The sequence below is a fragment of the Schistocerca serialis genome, chromosome 9, assembly GCF_023864345.2.
Source record: "Schistocerca serialis cubense isolate TAMUIC-IGC-003099 chromosome 9, iqSchSeri2.2, whole genome shotgun sequence".
Lineage (NCBI taxonomy): Eukaryota > Metazoa > Arthropoda > Insecta > Orthoptera > Acrididae > Schistocerca > Schistocerca serialis.
The window spans coordinates 181,892,216-181,916,510 of record NC_064646.1 but is presented as its reverse complement, the minus strand read 5'-3'; positions in this window follow the sequence as shown (position 1 = coordinate 181,916,510).

Here is a 24,295-nt window from a genome sequence, read left to right as displayed (position 1 = left end):
AACATCCCACCACCAGAACTTCCAGGTAAAAACAGCCATTTAGGCACATGTTCCATCCACACCTAAAATTTTGAACGTTTCGTCCCTCATTAAAATTGATGGAAATTTCATTTAAATTGATTTACACACAATTCTACATCTACGTGATGACTCTGTTATTCATAATAAAGTGCCTGGCAGAGTGTTCAATGAACCACTGTTCCACTCTCGAACGGCGCTCGGGAAAAACGAGCACTTAAATTTTTCTGTGCGAGCTCTGATTTCTCTTATTTTATCGTGATGATTATTTCTCTCTGAGTAGGTGGGTGCCAACAGAATGTTTTCGCAATCGAAGGACAAAACTGGCCATCTAAATTTCAAGAGAAGATCCCAACGCAACGAAACACGCCTTTGTTTTAATGATTGCCACTCCCATGACTGTGGCACCATCTCCCCTATTACGCGATAGTACAAAACGAGCCGCCCTTCTCTGAACTTTTTCGATGTCATCCGTCAGTCCCACCTGATGCGGATCCCGCACAGCAATACTCCAGAATAGGGTGGAAAAGCGTGGTGTAAGCAGTCTCTTTAGTTGATCTGTTGCACCTTGTAAGTGATCTGCCAATGAATCACAGTCTTTGGTTTGCTCTACCCACAACATTATCTATGTGATCGTTCCAATTTAGGTTATTTGTAATTGTAATCCCTAAGTATTTAGTTGAATTTACAGCGTTAAGGTTTGCGTGACTTACCGTGTAATCGAAATTTAGCGGATTTCTTTTAGTACTCATGTAAATAATTTCACACCCTTATTTATTCAGTGTTAATTGTCACTTATCGCACCATAGATATCTTATCTAAATTATTTTGCAATTTTGGTTTAAGTACATCAACTATTTGACAGAAAAACTTCATTGGCGCAGCTCTTTCGAATAATAAATAAATAAATATTTCTTACACTTGTTATTTTGTGAGTTACAGAGTTACCATGTCTGAAACGGATCGGGCGCGAGCGTGCGCCCTCTAATTGAGAAGCGGATTCGTTCTGGGGCGGGCTCATCTCCCTGAATCCTGAAAGGGGCTCGTTCACGCGCTCCGTTATCCGGTAGAGTCCAGCACAGCGCTCACGCCCGCGCACAACGCCGACCCCTTAGATAAAAGGGAAAAAGGCAAGGACGAAGAAGAATAAATTATATATATTACATACACGGGGTAAGTAAATTCCCTTTATAAACTTTAAGGACAAGTTCCTTACACCAAAGCAAGAAATAAATGTCTAGCTAACACTGGCTCTAAAATGCCCATCTTAAGAGCTACGAGCATTTGTTCTTCGACACTGTGAAATACATCTCTTCTGCTGCAAAATCTTTTCTTTCCCTATTTTGTGAGGAGGTAGTGTGTTTCAAAACAAGAAAAAAATGTTCTGCAAGGTTCGCAGGAGAGCTTCTGTAAAGTTTGGAAGGTAGGAGACGAGATACTGGCAGAAATAAAGCTGAGAGTACCGGGCGTGAGTCGTGCTTCGGTAGCTCAGATGGTAGAGCACTTGCCCGCAAAAGGCAAAGGTCCCGAGTTCGAGTCTCGGTCGGGCACACAGTTTTAATCTGCCAAGAAGTTTCATATCAGCGCACACTCCGCTGCAGAGTGAAAATCTCATTATGAAAAAATGTATAGTTAAACATAGGCACAAAAACGCCTACCTTAAGAGCAATGAGCACTCGTTCATCTTCGATACTGTAAAACACATCTCTTCTCCTGCAAGGTCTTTGCTTTCTATATTTTTCGAGGACGTAGTATGGATTAGAACAAAAAAAATATCTAGTATGCATGGGCTCTAAAAGTGCATACGTTAAGAGCTATGAGCACTTGTTCAGTGGAAGAGATGTATGACATATTAACGAAGACGATCAGGTGCTCATAGCTCCTAAGGTATGCATTTTTAGAGCCCATGCATACTAGATATTTTGTTTTCTTTTGTGTAAGAAACCTGTCCTCAAAGTCTGTAAAGGGAATTTAGTTACCCCATGTTGTTGTTGTTGTGGTCTTCAGTCCTGAGACTGGTTTGATGCAGCTCTCCATGCTACTCTATCCTGTGCAAGCTTCTTCATCTCCCAGTACCTACTGCAGCTTACATCCTTCTGAATCTGTTTAGTGTATTCATCTCTTCGTCTCCCTCTACGATCTTTACCCTCCACGCTGCCCTCCAGTACTAAATTGGTGATCCCTTGATGCATCAGAACATGTCCTACCAACCGATCCCTTCTTCTGGTCAAGTTGTGCCACAAACTCCTCTTCTCCCCAATTCTATTCAAAACCTCCTCATTAGTTATGTGATCTACCCATTTAATCCCCAGCATTCTTCTGTAGCACCACATTTCGAAAGCTTCTATTCTCTTCTTGTCTAAAATATTTATCGTCCATGTTTCACTTCCATACATAGCTACACTCCATGCAAATACTTTCAGAAACGACTTCTTGACACTTAAATCAATACTCGATGTTAACAAATTTCTCTTCTTCAGAAACACTTTCCTCGCCATTGCCAGTCTGCATCTTATATCCTCTCTACTTCGACCATCATCAGTTATTTTGCTCCCCAAATAGCAAAACTCCTTTATTACTTTAAGTGTCTCATTTCCTAATCTGATTCCTTCAGCATCACCCGACTTAATTCGACTACATTCCATTGTCCTTGTTTTGGATTTGTTGATGTTCATCTTATACCCTCCTTTCAAGACACTGTCCATTCCGTTCAACTGCTCTTCCAAGTCCTTTGCTGTCTTTGACAGAATTACAATGTCATCGGCGAACCTCAAAGTTTTTATTTCTTCTCCATGGATTTTAATACCTACTCCGAATTTTTCTTTTGTTTCCTTTACTGCTTGCTCAATGTACAGATTGAATAGCATCGGGGAGAGGCTACAACCCTGTCTCACTCCCTTCCCAACCACTGCTTCCCTCGACTCTTATAACTGCATCTGGTTTCTGAACAAATTGTAAATAGCCTTTCGCTTCCTGTAATTTACCCCTGCCACCTTTAGAATTGGAAAGAGAGTATTCCAGTCAACATTGTCAAAAGCTTTCTCTAAGTCTACAAATGCTAGAAATGTAGGTTTGCCTTTCCTTAATCTTTCTTCTAACATAACTCGTAGGGTCAGTACTGCCTCACGTGTTCCAACATTTCTAAGGAATCCAAACTGATCTTCCCCGAGGTCCGCTTCTACCAGTTTTTCCATTCGTCTGTAAAGAATTCGCGTTAGTTGGGGGTTGTTTGGGGGAAGAGACCAAACTGCGAGGTCATCGGTCTCATCGAATTAGGGAAGGGCGGGGAAGGAAGCCGGCCGTGCCCTTTCAGAGGAACCATCCCGGCATTTGCCTGGAGCGATTTAGGGAAATCACGGAAAACCTAAATCAGGATGACCGGACGCGGGATTGAACCGTCGTCCTCCCGAATGCGAGTCCAGTGTGCTAACCACTGCGCCACCTCGCTCGGTTAATTCGCGTTAGTATTTTGCAGCTGTGACTTATTAAACTGGTAGTTCGGTAATTTTCACATCTGCCAACACCTGCTTTCTCTGGGATTGGAATTATTATATTCTTCTTGAAGTCTGAGGGAATTTCGCTTGTCTCATACATCTTGCTCACCAGATGGTAGAGTTTTGTCAGGACTGGCTCTCCCAAGGCTTCAGTAATTCTAATGGATTGTTGTCTACTCCCGGGGCCTTGTATCGACTTGGGTCTTTCAATGCTCTGTCAAACTCTTCACGCAGTATCATATCTCCCATTTCATCTTCATCTACCTCCTCTTCCATTTCCATAATATTGTCCTCCAGTACATCGCCCCTGTATAGACCCTCTATATACTCCTTCCACCTTTCTGCTTTCTCTTCTTTGCTTAGAACTGGGTTTCCATCTGAGCTCTTGATATTCATGCAAGTGGTTCTCTTTTCTCCAAAGGTCTCTTTAATTTTCCTGTAGGCGGTATCTATCTTACCCCTAGTGAGATAAGCCTCTACATGCTTAGATTTGTCCTCTAGCCATCCCTGCTTAGCCATTTTGCACTTCCTGTCGATCTCATTTTCGAGACGTCTGTATTCCTTTTTGCCTGCTTCACTTACTGCATTTTTGTTTTTTCTCCTTTCATCAATTGAATTCAGTATCTCTTCTGTTACCCAAAGATTTCTACTATCCCTCGTCTTTTTACCTACTTGATCCTCTGCTGCCTTCACTATTTCATTCCTCAAAGCTACCCATTCTACTTTATTTCTTTCCCCCATTCCTGTCAATTGTTCCCTTATGCTCTCCCTGAAACTCTGTACAACTTCTGGTTCATTCAGTTTATCCAGGTCCCACCTCCTTAAATTCCCACCCATGTATACAATAATATCGTTTATTCTTCTTCGTCCTTGCCTTTTTCCCGTTTAGCTACGGGGTCAGCATTGTGCGCGGAGGCGTGTGCACAGTGATGGACTCCCCTGATAACGGAGCACGTGAACGCGATCCTTTAAAGATTCAGGGAAGTGAGCCTGCTACAGAACGAATCCGCCAAAGCACTATGACCATCAACTTGGTAGCATACTGGTACTATCGAATGCATTACAGCAGCGATTCTGTGCGGCATGAATTCGATAGGTTATTGATTGGTTATTCGGATTATGTGGCACCAGATCAGTACGCAGACATCACGCTGTATCCGTAAATTACGGCCCGGTGGGTTATGAGTGAGGAGTTGGCACCCGATAGCTTTCCAGATGTGTTTCGTATGGTGCAGAGCAGGCGAATTACGTGGTGATGAGATCCATCTGAGTTCATTAACAATGCTCCTCAAAAACCCTGTAGCATGACTCTTCTTTAGTGACACTGGCTATTATCCTGCTGAAAGATGCCATTACTGTCAGGGAAGGAGTCAAGCATGATGGAATGTAAATGGCCTGCAGTAATGTTCACGTAGTCCACAGCTGTTGTGGACTCTCCCATTACCTCCACAGCTCCACTTCTAACAGGAGCCAACTGTTAGGCTAAGGAATAGCCAACACTTAGTCGCATTCATCTATGTAGTAACATTTTCAAATGGTTCAAATGGCTCTGAGCACTATGGGACTTAACTTCTAAGGTCATCAGTCCCCTAGAACTTAGAACTACTTAAACCTAACTAACTAAGGACATCACACACATCCATGCCCGAGGCAGGGTTCGAACCTGCGACCGAAGTGGTCGCGCGGTTCTAGACTGTAGCGCCTAGAACCTCTCGGCCACCCCGGCCGGCAGTAACATTTTCACCCAGCTTTCATTTTATCTTGCTGATCTGAACATAGCCGAAGCCTGAACTTTTCAATTGGAATTTATGCTATTTTGCCAAACTAAAAGAAAAAGCTCCTCCCGCGCAGGCCATGAAGGCCCAAAGGTACCGACTGGCCGCCGTGTCATCCTCAGCCCACAGGCGTCACTGGATGCGGATATGGAGGGGCATGTGGACTGCACACCGCTCTCCCGGTCGTAGGTCATTTTCCGAGACCGGAGCCACTGCTTCTCAATCAAGTAGCTCCTCAGTTTGCCTCACTAGGGCTGAGTGCACCCCACTTGCCACAACGCTCGGCATCAACAGCGCTCGGCAGACAGTATTGTCACCGATCCATGTGCTAGCCCAGCCCGGCAGCGCTTAACTTCGGTGATCTGACGGGAACCGGTGTTTTGACCGTATTATGCCAGATTATTTTAAAAAATTATATCAATCATGGACTTATTCATAAACGACTAGAATGTCGTTCATTCCAAAAATGAAACAAGACTGGCGTTCTGAGACAAAAGCGAGTTTAAGGTTTCCAGAAATGATTGCAACTAGTCACCTTTAGTGACGAAAGTAACTTTTTATTTTACTACGGTCTATTTTAAGTTGCCTATCGACTTATCAGATGGTAAATAGTTGCTAGTGATTGTTTACAACATCTCGGGGGGCTTTGTTTAGCGGTAGTAAGACAAAAAATCGAAACAAGCGAGCTCTGAATGTGGTGTGGTATCTGGAATTACTTGTATCATAAGATCGACTTCATGACATTACTCGCCATTATTTTGATGCATAGGTTCAATCCTGCTGAACAAATCACCTTGGAAAACAGTTTGGTTTCCATTTATGTCAAGTGCTCAGCACGACATAAACTCTACACAAGTAACGGTTCCTATGTGCTATACGGGATGACGGGATGTAAACGAACCAGAGAGTGCGACCTAAGCTAATGTTCAAAAATTTGGTGGTGAAGCATAGGTGTTCTTTGTTAAACACTGGCAGTTAGGAAGTTTCATATAGATCTTAATGATAGTAATTTGTATATCGTTTTAAAGTGCATTCATTACTACAAAAATAACATACGCTATAAACAAAGTCTTTCAAAACGAGAGTTCAAAACGTCTTTTCTTCTATACATCTACATCTATACTCCGCAAGCCACCTTACGGTGTGTGGCGGAGGGTACTTATTGTACCACTATCTGATCCCCCCTTCCCTGTTCCATTCACGAATTGTGCGTGGGAAGAACGACTGCTTGTAAGTCTCCGTATTTGCTCTAATTTCTCGGATCTTTTCGTTGTGATCATTACGCGAGATATATGTGGGCGGTAGTAATATGTTGCCCATCTCTTCCCGGAATGTGCTCTCTCGTAATTTCGATAATAAACCTCTCCGTATTGCGTAACGCCTTTCTTGAAGTGTCCGCCACTGGAGCTTGTTCAGCATCTCCGTAACGCTCTCGCGCTGACTAAATGTCCCCATGACGAATCGCGCTGCTTTTCGCTGGATCATGTCTATCTCTTCTATTAATCCAGCCTGGTAAGGGTCCCATACTGATGAGCAATACTCAAGATTCGGACGAACAAGCGTTTTGTAAGCTACTTCTTTCGTCGATGAGTCACATTTTCTTAGAATTCTTCCTATGAATCTCAACCTGGCGCCTGCTTTTCCCACTATTTGTTTTATGTGATCATTCCAAAAAAAAATGGTTCAAATGGCTCTGAGTACTATGGGACTCAACTGCTGAGGTTATTAGTCCCCTAGAACTTAGAACTAGTTAAACCTAACTAACCTAAGGACATCACAAACATCCATTCCCGAGGCAGGATTCGAACCTGCGACCGTAGCGGTCTTGGGGTTCCAGACTGCAGCGCCTTTAACCGCACGGCCACTTCGGCCGGCGTGATCATTCCACTTCAGATCGCTCCGGATAGTAACTCCTAAGTATTTTACGGTCGTTACCGCTTCCAATGATTTACCACCTATGGCATAATCGTACTGGAATGGATTTCTGCCCCTGTGTATGCGCATTATATTACATTTATCTACGTTTAGGGAAAGCTGCCAGCTGTCGCACCATGCATTAATCCTCTGCAGGTCCTCCTGGAGTACGTACGAGTCTTCTGATGTTGCTACTTTCTTGTAGACAACCGTGTCATCTGCAAATAGCCTCACGGAGCTACCGATGTTGTCAACTAAGTCATTTATGTATATTGTAAACAATAAAGGTCCTATCACGCTTCCCTGCGGTACTCCCGAAATTACCTCTACATCTGCAGATTTTGAACCGTTAAGAATGACATGTTGTGTTCTTTCTTCTAGGAAATCCTGAATCCAATCACAAACCTGGTCCGATATTCCGTAAGCTCGTATTTTTTTCACTAAACGTAAGTGCGGAACCGTATCAAATGCCTTCCTGAAGTCCAGGAATACGGCATCAATCTGCTCGCCAGTGTCTACGGCACTGTGAATTTCTTGGGCAAATAGGGCGAGCTGAGTTTCACATGATCTCTGTTTGCGGAATCCATGTTGGTTATGATGAAGGAGATTTGTATTATCTAAGAACGTCATAATACGAGAACACAAAACATGTTCCATTATTCTACAACAGATTGACGTAAGCGAAATAGGCCTATAATTATTCGCATCTGATTTATGACCCTTCTTGAAAATGGGAACGACCTGCGCTTTCTTCCAGTCGCTAGGTACTTTACGTTCTTCCAGCGATCTACGATAAATTGCTGATAGAAAGGGGGCAAGTTCTTTAGCATAATCACTGTAGAATCTTAAGGGTATCTCGTCTGGTCCGGATGCTTTTCCGCTACTAAGTGATAGCAGTTGTTTTTCAATTCCGATATCGTTTATTTCAATATTTTCCATTTTGGCGTCCGTGCGACGGCTGAAGTCAGGGACCGTGTTACGATTTTCCGCAGTGAAACAGTTTCGGAACACTGAATTCAGTATTTCTTCCTTTCTTCGGTCGTCCTCTGTTTCGGTGCCATCGTGGTCAACGAGTGACTGAATAGGGGATTTAGATCCGCTTACCGATTTTACATATGACCAAAACTTTTTAGGGTTCTTGTTTAGATTGTTTGCCAATGTTTTATGTTCGAATTCGTTGAATGCTTCTCTCATTGCTCTCTTTACGCTCTTTTTCGCTTCGTTCAGCTTTTCCTTATCAGCTATGATTCGACTACTCTTAAACCTATGATGAAGCTTTCTTTGTTTCCGTAGTACCTTTCGTACATGATTGTTATACCACGGTGGATCTTTCCCCTCGCTTTGGACCTTAGTCGGTACGAACTTATCTAAGGCGTACTGGACGATGTTTCTGAATTTTTTCCATTTTTGTTCCACATCCTCTTCCTCAGAAATGAACGTTTGATGGTGGTCACTCAGATATTCTGCGATTTGTGCCCTATCACTCTTGTTAAGCAAATATATTTTCCTTCCTTTCTTGGCATTTCTTATTACACTTGTAGTCATTGATGCAACCACTGACTTATGATCACTGATACCCTCTTCTACATTCACGGAGTCGAAAAGTTCCGGTCTATTTGTTGCTATGAGGTCTAAAACGTTAGCTTCACGAGTTGGTTCTCTAACTATCTGCTCGAAGTAATTCTCGGACAAGGCAGTCAGGATAATGTCACAAGAGTCTCTGTCCCTGGCTCCAGTTCTGATTGTGTGACTATCCCATTCTATACCTGGTAGATTGAAGTCTCCCCCTATTACAATAGTATGATCACGAAACTTCTTCACGACGTTCTGCAGGTTCTCTCTGAGGCGCTCAACTACTACGGTTGCTGATGCAGGTGGTCTATAGAAGCATCCGACTATCATATCTGACCCACCTTTGATACTTAACCCAGATTATTTCACATTCGCATTCGCTAATAACTTCACTGGATATTATTGAATTCTTTACTGCTATAAATACTCCTCCACCATTGGCGTTTATCCTATCCTTGCGGTATATATTCCATTCTGTGTCTAGGATTTCGTTACTGTTCACTTCCGGTTTTAACCAACTTTCCGTTCCTAATACTATATGCGCACTATTTCCTTCAATAAGAGATACTAATTCAGGAACCTTGCCCTGGATACTCCTGCAGTTTACCAATATTACGTTAACTTTTCCTGTTTTTGTTCTCTGAGGACGGACGTTCTTTATCAACGATGATAATGTCCTCTCTGGTAAGCCGTCAGGTATTTTATCGTTTCGCCCAAGGGGGGTCCCTCTAACCTAAAAAACCCCCGTGTGCACGCCACACGTACTCTGCTACCCTAGTAGCTGCTTCCGGTGTGTAGTGCACGCCTGACCTGTCTAGGGGGGCCCTACAGTTCTCCACCCAATAACGGAGGTCGATGAATTTGCAACCATTATAGTCACAGAGTCGTCTGAGCCTCTGGTTTAGACCCTCCACACGGCTCCAAACCAGAGGACCGCGATCGACTCTGGGCACTATGCTGCAGATATTAAGCTCAGCTTGCACTCCGCGTGCGATGCTGGTTGTCTTCACCAAATCAGCCAGCCGCCGGAAGGAACCAAGGATGGCCTCAGAACCCAAGCGGCAGGCGTCATTCGTTCCGACATGTGCTACTATCTGCAGCCGGTCACACCCAGTCTTGGTGTGGAGATTGTGTAAGTCTGGTGTAGCTGGTGTCAGTGTAAGTGTTTTGCTTTGCAAGGTTAAAAGTACTTTAAAATTCTCAAAAGTGGTATTGTGTTCACTCATTCACTAAATTTATTTAAAAGAATTTGGAATGGTGTATGATTCTAGGCGCAAATCTGTATTCTAAGAGGTCCGTTTTTATCCCATACACTGTATACGATGTGTGAAGGACATCCATTGTCGCCAACGGAACGGCTGCAATTCAAAGACCTAATTATTACCATCAAAGTTGCCTGCATATCAGCAAAAGTCTAAATCATCAAAACTCTCTAGCCTATAAAGCAAATAAAATAGCCAAAAACGTAATAACGTAAAAACTCCATAGAAATACCCATAAGGAGGCTGCAACACAGAAGCAAACTACTAAAATGAAAAGGAAACTAACAATAATACTCTTCTTAAGGATTACGACGGCAGACAAGTTGTGATAGTGAATGAATCAAAACACATTAGCAACACTTTCCATTTTTTCAAAGCAACAATATAGCTAAATTGGAATCAGATCCAAACCACAAATACCAAGATAAAATAAAATCCTCTTAAGGAAGTGCAGCTTGCTTCTAACAACAACTGAAGCCAGATACTGTAAGATCATGAACCCAAGGATCGGATCACAGTCCAGTACGCCCAATTGTGAATTTAGTAAATAGATACGGACACAAAATCACTAGGCAATTTCACGTACCTTCAGTAAACGACTATTAATTGATTAAAAACATCACATACATAACCGTACACATATTGGCAAGGTTTACAGCCCTCGGTACAGTTAAACTGTATACTAATATAGACTGTCTACAATACACATTTTGAATAATAAAAAACAACTTATTACATCGCAAGTAGTTAAGTAACGTAGAAATCCACGAACTAATGAATTTGCTGAAGCTAGTACTATCCCTGAATTACTTTAAGTAGCTTAGCGGCCAATAAACGCCATACTATCATTTCATTTCATTATGAAGACAAGTGTGAATATTACTTGCCGAAATGCTGTGTAGGCACTCACTGTGGTAGACAGAATACTGGGGGGGGGGGGGGGGGGGAATCAGACAAGTGATCTATTCTGCAAGAGGTGTTCAAAAAGTTCCTCGCCCATCTCAATACACATATAACGCGTTTGAACAAGTGTTGTGTTGCACATGGAACATCATCTGGGCGGGCTTTAATTCTGGCAAGAGCGTCGGTGATACCAGCGAGAAGTTCTTCACGTGTATCCGCGTTCGTAGCGTACACCCCCCTCCCCCCCTCCCCCGCCACCCACCTTTTAACCATCCCCATAAACAGAAGACTAATGGGGTTAGGCCAGTTAACGAGTCCGCCACGCCAATCCACCGTCGAGGCTATCTGTTACCCAGATACTGGGATACTTGTCTGCTACAATGAATCGGTGATCCATCATGTTGCAAGTACATTTGCTGTCGACTCTAATGTAACTTCTTCCAAAAGTGTAGGTAGGTCTTCTATTAGGAAACGTGCGTTTGCTGCGGCTGTCGTACGATTTGGTAAGGACACAGGCCCTATCACAATGTCATCAGTCGTACTATGCCAGACGTTCACTGAGAACCTATCTTGGAATCTTGTTTCCTTAGTGTCATGTGGGTTCTCCATCGCCTGTGTATTAGAATTGCGGGTGTTCATGATGCCATTGCGTATAAATGTAGCCTCGTCTGTAAATAAAGTGTATTGCACGATGTCTCCGTGTACAACCGACCATTCACAAAATTGTCTGCTTACTAAGTCACCTGAATGCAGAATGGGTACAAGCTCTCGAAATGTAATGTACGCGTCACTCACGTTTGTAGAATATCAAGCTGACGGCTAATACGGCATGTACTGGTGGTGGGACTCCGTTGTACCGTTGCAATAATGTCTTCCCTTTCTTCAGTTGACTGGACGGTCTTACGTTCTGATGTTAGTATACATGGGGTAGTGTTCTGGATTCACATAATGTTTGAAAAACACTGGGAAATTCCCTGGCACAGGGGGTTCATCGATCAGGCAAACGTACCTGGTATTTCTGTTGTTCTGTCACTGTCGCACGGGCGTTGCCATTACAGTACCCATACACAAACATGGCTGTATATTTTGCATGGTTGAATGTATGTAGCATGTTGGTATTCATGGACGCAATAGACGTCCTCAATTAAACAACACTCAAGCACGACATCCACGCCGCCCCACGACTGCTCACTGATCCAGCCCACGATTGCCTACTGGGTGCACTTGCAGCTGTTGCCTCAGACAATGTCACAGTGCTGCCATCTCCACACCCCTTGTACGATGGATCAGTCATTGTCCCACCATTATTATGTCCAACAGTGCCTACGCGGCATTTCGATGAGTAATATTCACACTTGTCCTCATGTCCACTCGTGGATGTGTGTAGACTTCAGCCTGGTCCAGTTCCGTAAGAATGGAAAACTGGATACTGGTTCATAGGACTTCTTCAGTTTATTTTCACGTGTAGAATCAACTCACAATTATATGACATTCCTTCTATAAATCACCCTACAGAGATAAAAATCTATATTGAGAATTTTGGTTTGGCTATCAGCAATAACCTAAATGGCCTTCTCCCTGACATCTACATCGATGATCTAGAGGCAGACTGTCTGTGTAAAGCCAACCAAATGGCAAAAGAAAGCCTCTTATTAAAAACGTTGTGCAGATTGAAGAAGACATTTCGATGTTATACAATTGGACGACCAATGAAAGAGTGTTCTGGTGAGGAATACAACAGTGTCTGCTTTTCATTTGCGTTTTCTCCATCTAGTACAGGGCCCGATTTTTCAGTATTCGGTAAATTTTATTTTATTTGACTATGTGGTTGGATGTCCCTCAACTGCTAAGGTCCTCAGTCCATAAGCTTACACACTACTTAACCTAAATTATCCTGCGGACACACACACACACACACACACACACACACACACACACACACACACGCCCGAGGGAGGACACGAACCTTCGCCGGGACCAGCCGCACAGTCCATGACTGTAGCGCCCAAGACCGCTCGGCTAATCCCGCGCGGCAAAATCGCATTCAGACCGGCGGCCTAATTGTCTGCGTCTGGCAAACGATCGTGACTCGCAAGCTAGTGCGTTGTGTGTTACTTTTCTATGAGCAGGTGAGAAAAGAGTTTGCAGTTTAACACAAGACAATATGGAATTAATTTTCTAGATGGACGCTACACACCACAACAATAAACCTAAATACCCAATTTATTAAAAGCCCACCACATCAGATGTCAAACATGTCATCCCATATCAGTAAGAAACCACCCAATCAACAGCAGCTAGCATTCTTTAGATCAGTACACAAATGTATAAGCAAATTTCAAGTTAAACCAGCTATAAAATCTAAGGAACAAAACATTTTAAAAACAATAGCTTACAACAATACTCATAGTTGAGAAATTAGATGCAAACGTTAAAACTAATCAAACGCCATCAATACATCATTCCGCAGTAACAGAAGAAACCAAATACGTATCTCTCCTTTTCTCATTAATATCTCTTATCAACTCGGAAAGCGGTTCAAGCCACATAAGATAAAATAAGTTTTCACATGAACAAAAAAATACAAAGAAATGTTTATAATATTATGACATCCAACCAGCCTTATCACAAATCTGATATATATAAACTAACTTGTGACAACTTCTCCTGCTACCACATAAGGCAATTACGAAGAAGATGATACCAGATAGGCCGGCCAGGGTGGCCATGCGGTTCTAGGCGCTTCAGTCTGGTACCGCGTGACCGCTACGGTCGCAGGTTCGAATCCTGCCTCGGGTATGGATGTGTGTGGTGTCCTTAAGTTAGTTAGGTTTACGTAGTTCTAAGTTCTAGGGGACTGACGACCATAGATGTTAAGTCCCAGAGTGCTCAGAGGCATTTGATACCAGATACAAGGAGTACATCGACACATTCCAAAAAAAACTAAATAAATCCTTTTTTGCAGCCTGCCCAGTACAAAACAATCGTTTCATAAAATACAACCTCAGTCTCCTATACACTGAAACAATTAAATACTTTCATGCATAACCATACCTAAATGCTACATTAAGTGAAGCCATCAATGTGATAAGCTCTGATGTCTAGTTCAAATTCAGCGTCTAATAAGTAGATATAAACTTGCTAAATGTAGTTTCAGTACCAAGAAATACCGAAGAAATTTCATTTTCGTACCCAATTTTTGTAGACTTTATAAACAGCGTATGTTTTTGTAATGATGACTGTAATTTAAATCCCTATACACATTTACTGTCATTCAGGATGAATCTACAACCTTCTAAACTACCGTGTTAATCAAGTAAAATCTCTGCTTCAGCACAAAATCTTTGAACCTTAGCTTCAGTCACCCTCTCTGGTTTGTTTCTACATCCCGTGAAACACGTGGGAGCCATTACCTACCGGTATCTCTGTGTGATGTCTGCCCACGGTAGCTGAGTGGTAGCCGGCACGGTAGCTCAGCGTGTTTGGTCAGAGAGCTGGCTGGCCTCTGCAATAAAAAAACTCTGAGTGAAACGATCAACAACGAGCTTCAACGGATGTCATGTGACGTCCGCCACGACCAGATACAACGAACCATAACGAAAAAAAAAAGTGGTCAGTGCGACAGAATGTTAGTCCTAAGGGCCCGGGTTCGATTCCCGGCTGTGGTCGGAGATTTTCTCCGTTCAGGGAGTAGGTGTTGTGTTGTCCTAATCTTCATTATTTCGTCCCCATCGACGCGCCAAGTCGCCGAAGTGGCGTCAAATCTAAAGACTTGCACCCGGCCAACGGTCGACCGGATGGGAGGCCCTAGTCACACATTTACATTTATCTCTGTGTATTTTACACAAAGTAATTTGTTCAGCGGAAATAGTCCAATGGATGCAAATAACGGCAAGTAATGTCATTAAGTCGACCTTATGATGTAAATAATTTCAGATACTTCACCACTTTCAGTGCTTACTTTCTTCGAATTTGTTTTGTCTTGCTGCAGCTACACAAAGACTCCCACAATGCTACAAATAATCACTAGGAACAATACACCACCCGCTAAGCGGCTTAAAACCGGTCATGGTAAGATAAAGCGTTTCTATTATACAGGATTAATTAATGTAAAGATCACTTAATAACCACATTTTGCAGTATTGCTGTTATCTTCTGCCAAGCTTCTGTCGTGAGCGCGATGCTCCGTTATTTCGTTGATGTGGTCAATCCAAGAACTTTCCGTGGTCAGCCGCCTTTACATCTGCCACGTGGTTTCCATTCAAAAATTTCTCTGGCTACCGATTACCTGGCATTCTCAACATATGCCCATGCCACTTGAACTATTTATTTGCTTTCAATTCTACTTATATCACGGTCTCATTTGTCCTTATTCTATTTCTTGCTTCATCGTTAGTCTTTTTCCCGATTCTTGCTATTCTGGCGCTCCTTCGTAAATAATCAATTTCCACATTTTTTTAGTTTCCTTTTGAAGTCAGCTTTTAAAATCCCCAGTTCTGATCCATAACGTAGAACAGATTTAACCATTAACCTACCCATTTTTTTCTTACCGTTGCAGTCTGCCTGCTTAGCTGAGTAGTGACGTGTTTGCCTACCACGCAGCGGGCTCGGGTTCGATTCTCGGACGGGTTGGAGATTTTCTCTGCCCTTGGACTGAATGTTGTTTGTCCTTATAATCACCGACACGGCCGAACTTCTCCGGACGGGGACTCCCGGCCAACAATGCCACACGATCATTTTATTTCATTTCTTATTGTGGTGTCTCACCAAAAAGTATTTATACAGCCTACTACTTTTCTGCTTTGTAGTATTTTGTATTTTACTTCTGTATCACCCAATCCATTTTTGTCAATATATGCCCTTAGTTATTTAAGTTTTCCATTCGTCTTATGACTAACTCGTCATTGATGTGAACCTCAAATCTAGTGTCACTGTTCACTGTTCACTGCCAAATATTCGGTTTTTGTTAGACTCGCCTGTAATCCCCATTTGTCATATTCCTGTTGTAAACGTGGAGTCATGAACTCAAGAACTTATTAATCTTGTGCTATAATGGTCTGACGATCAACAAAACTTAACAAAACACCTGTACATCACTAACGGTGCTTCCCATGCCTCCACAGCTGTTCTTCCAAACGCCGGAGATTGGTTAGTCATTTCTGAACACCTTTATTTATCATAGTCGCAATGTTCCACATCCATAACGGAAAAAAGTTTCACTAAAAAGTTTGTTACATTTGAACCAAAATTATTCAGGAACATAGCTAAAATAAAATTTAATAAAAAATGTCTTCAGTTAGAGATAATACCGAAATTTGCGAATATTAAAAACAAATTCAGTGGAGTGAAATTGCTAAAATTACGGTTGGGCTGGGTTGTTTTGGGAGAGGAGACCAGACAGCGAGGTCATCGGTCTCATCTGATAAGGGAAGGATGGGGAAGGAAGTCGGCTGTGACCTCTGAAAGGAAACATCCCAGCATTTGTATGGAGCGATTTAGAGAAATCACGGAAAACCTAAATCAGGATGTCCGGATGCGTTATTGAACCGTCGTCCTCCCGAATGTGAGTCCAGTGTGCTAACCACTGCGACACCTCGCTCGGTAAAATTAGGGTAACGAGAGGTGTAAAAAGTGAATGAAGAGATTAATACAAAAAATTTCACAGCAAGCTGAAATTAGTGTAGGAAGATTGACCCTGTGTCAATTAGTGAGACGCAGGACATTGTTGACTCATGCACAATAGGAACGGTAATTGGTTGTTTCTAAACGCAGGAAGAAACTTCATTAATTACAGCAAAACTTGACGAGTAGCCAGGTAGACTGCCACATAAGAAATCACACCGTTGCAGGAACGCCTCATTGATCTGATCGATCTCACTTCAGATAGTGTTGAAAATAACTGTTGTTTAGGAGATTACAATATAAGACTCAATCAGCACATAGTGGTTACTAAGTGTAGCCGAATTGAAAGCAGCAAGATATATCGCAAAAATGGACATGTGTTAACAGTTAAATACATACATAAGAAGTTGAGAGGGAACAGTTTGTTCCATCTCATTACAATTAGTTGTTTGTTGCATTATATTGAATATACTTTCAAGATATTTTTTGGTTTAAATAGTGTGATATCTCGAGTGAAGAAGTGGACTACCTGTTTGATTCAATTCATAATTACATAAATGCACTTCCTTTCCCTAATCCCACTACGTTGCCTTGGGTTAATTACGTTTGGGGTTTGTATTAAGTCTGCTGCTAGTGCCAAGGCAGAGATGTGGTCACCCTGTAGGTCGGTTAGTGCCAACCTAAGCCTGGAGTAAAGACCGAGATGATGCACCTATTTGCCAGGGGGTAGTCGGGGGTTGGTAAAAGTTCCCCTCCCCTCCACGTAAGGGAACGGCCGTTGAGAGCCGCCGTGATAGTCATTCTTGGGGTAGTGGCTGAACTGAGCGGACGGCATCGAGGGCGATATCCGTCTTTGCCGCCAATTTCACCGAGGGATGAGGTATTATGTTTTACACTGTTACTAATCCGCTCTTTTTCAGGATTGAAATAGTTAGCGTGTCGTTACGGCCATTCATTCATTTTTTGAGATATTTTGCCTTTACAATTAAAGTTTTCAGTTGGGTTTCTTTTTCAGAGGCGAGCATGGGGGCTCGCGTTATCCATTTATAGTGCTGCAATGACTTGGTGCCTTCAGCACACGAGAGCAGCAATAGCTCTAAAAAAAAAAAAAGAAACGTATAGTTTCGCTTTTAGAAACAGCGTTTTTTGCAATGTTGAAGTAACCTGGGGCCTCACCCCGCCTAGTTAACACGTGGTCGTAATGGCTGATGAGTAATTTGGATGACGATTCAGTGTGAAACCTGGTAGGAGTTGCGTGTGTGACATACTTAAGGTTCTAAGCGTGTGACGTAAGGTTTTTCTAGGCCATCTCATAAATTTTGTTCAGTTCATTTTTAACCCCCATTTGCAAACAGTACGTCCTAACTACTTTGATAAAGAATAGGTTGAGTGTGTGAATGATTGTATAGTATGGAAAGCAAGAACGAACAGAGGGGTGAGTACAAAGAAATTAGCTGTTGCCATCGGTCACCCACGTGGTGCCGAATTGCACTACCAGCGAGCTACCAGTTCGTTCTTGGAAATTAGTTGAGGTGAGGATGCCTACGTGTGCTGTTAATTGATTATTTGGGTGTGCCATATTTCACAGGATGTTTTACTTTTTTCGAATTTTCTTTCTTTTGTCAATATGGGAGACGTTTGTGTCTGCTTTGTTCCTCCGTTTTTCCGCCAAAGAGAATTTTTGTTATTCAGTCCTAGTAGTAATCTTTGGTGCGAATTTCGATCACTGTCCCAGCAGACGGACCACAAGGGCAGCAACGTAGTCCTATCTTCTTTCCCAGTGCTTAAGGGGCTCCGGAAAGGCTCAAAATCATGAAAAGTTCAATTTTTACTTTTTTACGTTTTCTGAATCTGCGGACTATTACCTTTTAATAGATATATAATTTATTCAATTCCGAAGACTACAACTATTTTTAAATTTTTTTTGAAATGTGTTCTACATGGGCGTGATCCACTGTGGCGCTGTTAAACTGCTGTCAAATGGTGTTATTATTAACGTCCGTGTTCATCAGGTACATTTTAGTGATGTGAGATAAAGTATGTGTTGTGGCTAACCTGTGATGGTTCAATATATATCGCTGGTGTGATTGTCGATTGTTTCATGTTTATTTACTCTGACGTTATCTCGAAAATATTCGTAATTAATTCTGTTTCTTGAGTCTCTGTTTTATTGAAGTATAATAATGAGTAAAAGTAAAGTTATTAGAAATCCTCTGAAGGCTTTTAAGAAAAGGAGAAATGTTGGAAAGCCAAAGGTATGTGTTATTACTGTAAACAATAAAGACGATAACCAAGTGAGTGAACCTAACCTCCCAAGTACACCTGCCCATAGCAGTCAAAGTGGGAAAGAAAATACTTCACAAAAGAAGCTTGGTTCAATGAGTGAAAACTATGAATGTTTTATGGGCGAATCGGATGTGAATTAAATATTTGATATGTCGGTTCTCAAAGGAATTTTTTCAAACTGTGTAAGATGTATTCATTGTAGTGAAGTTGGTCTGGAACTCTCCATAATAAAGCACATAGGACTTGCTAGTGAAATGCAACTGAAATGTGATAAGTGTTCATACATGACCACCTTTTGGAACAGTGTTGCAGTAACTGCAACTGAAGAAAATGGTAGCAAAATCTACGAACACAACAAGGAGCGATGCTTGCTTTAGACAAGGAACGCCTTCGGGCTGCAAACAGGGCTGTAAAGAGTCTAGAAATACAAGCAAGAGTAAACAGGAGGAGGAACAAGAGGAAGCTGGAGGAGGAGTTTGCAGAGGATGAAGATAATCCATCCTATGGACCTGGAATGCACTAAAAAGTTAATCCAATCTTTGTCGCTCGATTCCCAAAACTTTTATTTTCTCTTACTAATTACATGTTTTCTAAGGATCTTCCAAACATATTTGTTTCAAACTTTCAGTAAATGTTACACAGTACCTTCTGCATAATTTAACACAGCCTTTTTCCAAAAAACTGTATATTTTTGAATATATAAATAAAAAATTGCAAAAAAAGTTGTGAATTTTCATTACAATTGAAAAAAAATCATCTTTAATAACTGAACTAAAATTTTGTAAAATCCCTGTGTTAAGTTGTAGCCCATATTCCAATAAATAATCTGTAAAAAGTTCAACTTCCTACCTCAAATACTTTGTGAGGAAAGATGTAATTTATAAGCGTTATTTTAACATTGCAAGTATAGGGCGTTCCGGAGCCCCTAAGTGGAAACGAGATGCCTGTTAGTTTAAGCACCTTCAGTGTGAGACAAAACTAGAAGTTATTTGACTTGACTTTGTTCGCTGCAATTATTAAATTTGTAAAGTTTTGGGGAATATAGATAATGTCATATTAAGTTTGTAAAGTTTCTGTGAATCTAGACAATAAATGTCCTACAAACTTGATGTCATGGATTTAGTGGTGATTACAAACCCCAGTCCTGTGTCGAGAGCAATGTCATGAATTTAGTGATCATTACAAACCCCAGTCCTGTGTAGAGATCAGTGTTACCAACAAAGTGGGGTCTTTCTAGATCATGATAGTGTGTGGGCTTTACTGACTTGCCCACTTGGTTGTTTGAGCCCTCCCCCGCGTTATCCGTTGCGCAATATTAACAAATAATCATCAGATCATTTAACTAAATGTCGGGCCGGCCCCTTAAATTCAATTCTTCCGAGCAATGTATCAAGCAGGCAAGCACGTGTCAATGAGGCGACGGCCACACACACGTCCGGCCACCTCTAGTATAATAGAAAGAAACAGAGATACAAAAAGGTAACGATGCATAACTAAACAGAAGGAACCTTTCAAAGTAAAAAAAAAAATTATCTAAGAGATAAAATTATGTCATTGCGAATGTCAAGGGAACGGGTAATCTGGAGGCTTAACAAGAAATTACATAAGCACACAGTTGTTACAAAAGCTTGTAAGTTCAATACGACAGCAGTACGAGGGTCATTCGATAATTAAAGAGACAAATTGGTCTGTTGAAAAAAACTGTTCGTAGGGCAAGTTTCGTACTTTGATGGCTTTAAGTTTGCATCACTGGGATGAGCCCTGATCAGCTGATATCAACATTGTTTTGTTTACAACCTCAAAAATACATTTCAAGATAGCGATGGCGAGTCCGCTTGAAACGCCCACATTAGTTGAACGATGTTCTGTTATTCATTGTTTACTTGCTGAAGGCAAGAAAGCAGTGTGAAGTTCATGATGAAGGTTGTATGGATGGTGCAAATTTTTACAAGTGGGTAGAGCAGTTGAAAAATGGTCACAACTCAGTGACTGACGAAATCGTTTTGGCCGACGAGTTGCAGTTTTAACTCCATGTCTTGAAAGTGAAATTGACAACATTATTCACGGCGACCACCGTGTGACTGTGGAAATGATAGTTGATAAGATTAAAGTTTGTACTGGTACATTTCATAACATTATCTGCAACAAGCTGAAGTACTGCAAAACACGTGCAAGATGGGTCCCAAAAGAGTTGTTGCGGCTACACAAGGAAACAAGGTTGAGAACAGAGTTAAAAGAACGTTATTAAAGAGAAGGTGAGCACTTCCTCAACAAAATTTTAACTTGTGATGGAACTTGAGTTCACACACTATGAGCCAGAATCAAAAAGACAAAGCTTGGAGTGGAAGGACACCAACTCACCTATCATGAAAAAATTCAAAATCCAAGCAACAGCAGGAATAGTCATATTGACGGTGGGATGCTGAAGGTCAAGTTTTTTGTGATTATCTCTAAGAGCAGCGTACAATGAGTAGCCAATACTACTCGGACTTGCTTTTAAACAAGGTGAAGCCAGTCATGTGAGAGAGACGACATGGATTCTCCAGCAATACAACGCATGTCCTCATATAGCTCAACTAACCCGTGAAACCATCGACAAAATGGCTGGGAAGTACTAGCTCATCCCCCTTACAGTCCTGATTTAGCACCTAGTAATTTCCACTTGTTTGGTGCACTGAAGGAGGGAAGTGGTTCTAGGACAACGAGGACGTGAAAAAGTTTGTGGGAAATTAGTTAAAACGTCAAGATAAAGAGTTCCTTGCAGCCGAAAAAAAAGCTAGTAGCCCATTGGAACAAGTGCATAAATGTTCAAAGAGATTAATTTTGGAAAATAGAAAAATATTGTTTTGCGAAAATAAAAGCTTTTCTTCGGACCAATTTGTCTCTATAATTATTGAGTTACCCTCGTAAATACAAAAAAGACAACAGAACAACACTTTACTCCATGCAGCATGAAAACCAGAGAAGGATCCCAATGCAAATTTCCACTCTCTTCTCATCATGAAAATAAATAACGTGAACTTTCTCTTTTCAGAAAAGAAGAGTAGACAAAAATAATAAATAATAGAAGGGCTCTACCATTAAAACGCAACACAACTAAAGAAATATGCAATTAAACAGAGGCTACAAGCACCACAAAATTCCACAAACATATACACTACAGCACGCACAAACACACAGAAACGAAACACTCATTGTGTGACTAACAAAAAGAAAAGACACTTCAGCATACAAACACTAATCAACACAGATAATAGCAAATATACTGAATAAACAAGGATTACATATAGCATACAGAACACGAAACACTCTAGTTCCATTTACAAACACAACAGAAAACGGAGACAAAATACCAAGGAACTGGTATATGAGAGTTAGAATGTCAAGACCGCAACCAGTTTATCTGGGAATAAAGGCACGAATTTCAAAATTAACACGTAATAATCTAAAAATGTGAAAACAGCCATTCTACCTTTGCTGAACACCGAATGAACATGGAACAGGATATGAAATTAATGAAAGTGAACAATTACAACAGAAAACTCTTAACATTGCGGGAAAACTTTCACATACAAAGAGCCCTTGCAATGAATAAGTAATAAATGACCAGATCAGCGTACCAGCCAACATATGTTAGCAACTAAAACAATAACAAACATGTAGGACAAAACCAGACTAAAAAACAGCTTAAACTCATATCACTGCAAAAAGAAAGTATTTGCGGTATATTCCCTCAGTTTCCCAGAGCAGGTCCCACCACATATGTAAAGTAACACACATACACACACAACAAACTAATAACGAAATAAATACAGACAACACCACAAGAAAAAGAATAGTGGAAAACACACAGTGGCAGTTGGCAACACTGCAGTAAATACAGAACACGCAGTTGTTATTTGTTAACACAGGGATCAACGCAATGGGAAACTGATGTGTCCAAAACTAGAAAGATCTGACATCCTGGTGTACGTAGCTCAACTAAGTACAGCCCCAGGACGACACACACGGAATAATATCACAAAATCGTAAGTTGAACCAGAGACTTGCGCTCTGAAAACTTCTTTCCTACGTAACAATAAGAGTAAAAAAACTGCAATATAGTGACGTATCTGTAATAATTGCATAAAGCAAAGATTATACACCTAAAAATGTGTAACAGGCCACTGAAGGCGCTACATAAATAAAAAGAAACGTAGACGGACACCAACTCAAGGAAACAAAACAATTAAGTCGCTTATGCCCTCCTGACGTGCGCAGATGAATCTGCATATGGCAAATCTTTACATGCAACTGTCAATAACAAAAACAGCTGAATGTATGCAAGTAACCGGGGCTAAATAAAAAAAGAACTTAACGGAAATATTCACATTTGCAGAATCACACAGTATAAAAACAGGGTGTGAATAATATCAGACGTCCTCATGGCACCCATGGGCACCGTAAACGTATACATAAACATTGTTAGACGAAGCTACTTTGAGTAGCTATAAAACAAAATTTACTGACTCCTAAACGTGTGTCTGTCACCGAAGTCCTGGAGTTAGTAGCAGTTTTACAGTTCATATTGTTATAAGCCCTTCTTATGTTTTATAGACAGCCTTGCATGCGAAGATATCGCAAAAACTAAAGCTGAAAGTTTCATGTGAAACATATTGAGAAGAAATACTTCAAAGATATCAAGAAAAAGCAGATAGTATCATTTATTACAGGCGATATGTCGACCACTTCATTATGCTATGTAAAGTCGAGGCAACGGTTATTTATCAATCAACATAGGTTTCAACGAATGCATCCAAAAATGAAATTTACGACAAAACTCTAAATGGGATATAAGATAAATTTCTTAGATTTAATTATTTCAAAATTTAATGCTTAACATTTGTTAGCAATTTATCGAAAACATACACAGGCTTCATTATAAACATACATTCTAATTGCCTGGTACGACGTAAGCGAGCTTGCTTCTTCACAATGCCGCGTAGAATTCTAAGACTTGCTGTTAGCGAGCACTGAAATAATAAGATTAACATTATTCAGGAGCCATTCCGTTAACCAGCCGCCAACCTCCACCTCACCCTTTGAAATCTTGGTTGTGGTGACAGGCTGATCGTTAGCCTAGCCCGTGGTCTATGTTAGCTTGCAAGCCAACGTATGGGAATGCCTAATAACGGTTGTGGTAACAGACTGTCCTGTAGTGTATTCTAATTTTTTACGTTCGCAGCACATTTAACACATCTTTCGCCATAAGAAGTGAAACCGCAATGTTAATTGTGAAAATGCGTATCATTAATGGACAAGTTTCCTGTGAGTAGTTTGCTGCATATTATGTACAAACGACGTAAACATAAAACTCCGCTGCAGAATGAAAATCTCATTCTGGGAACGTAAATATACTACGTAAAATGTAAGGGGAGAGGTGAACTATGTAACTTATTCCAGGTAGCCT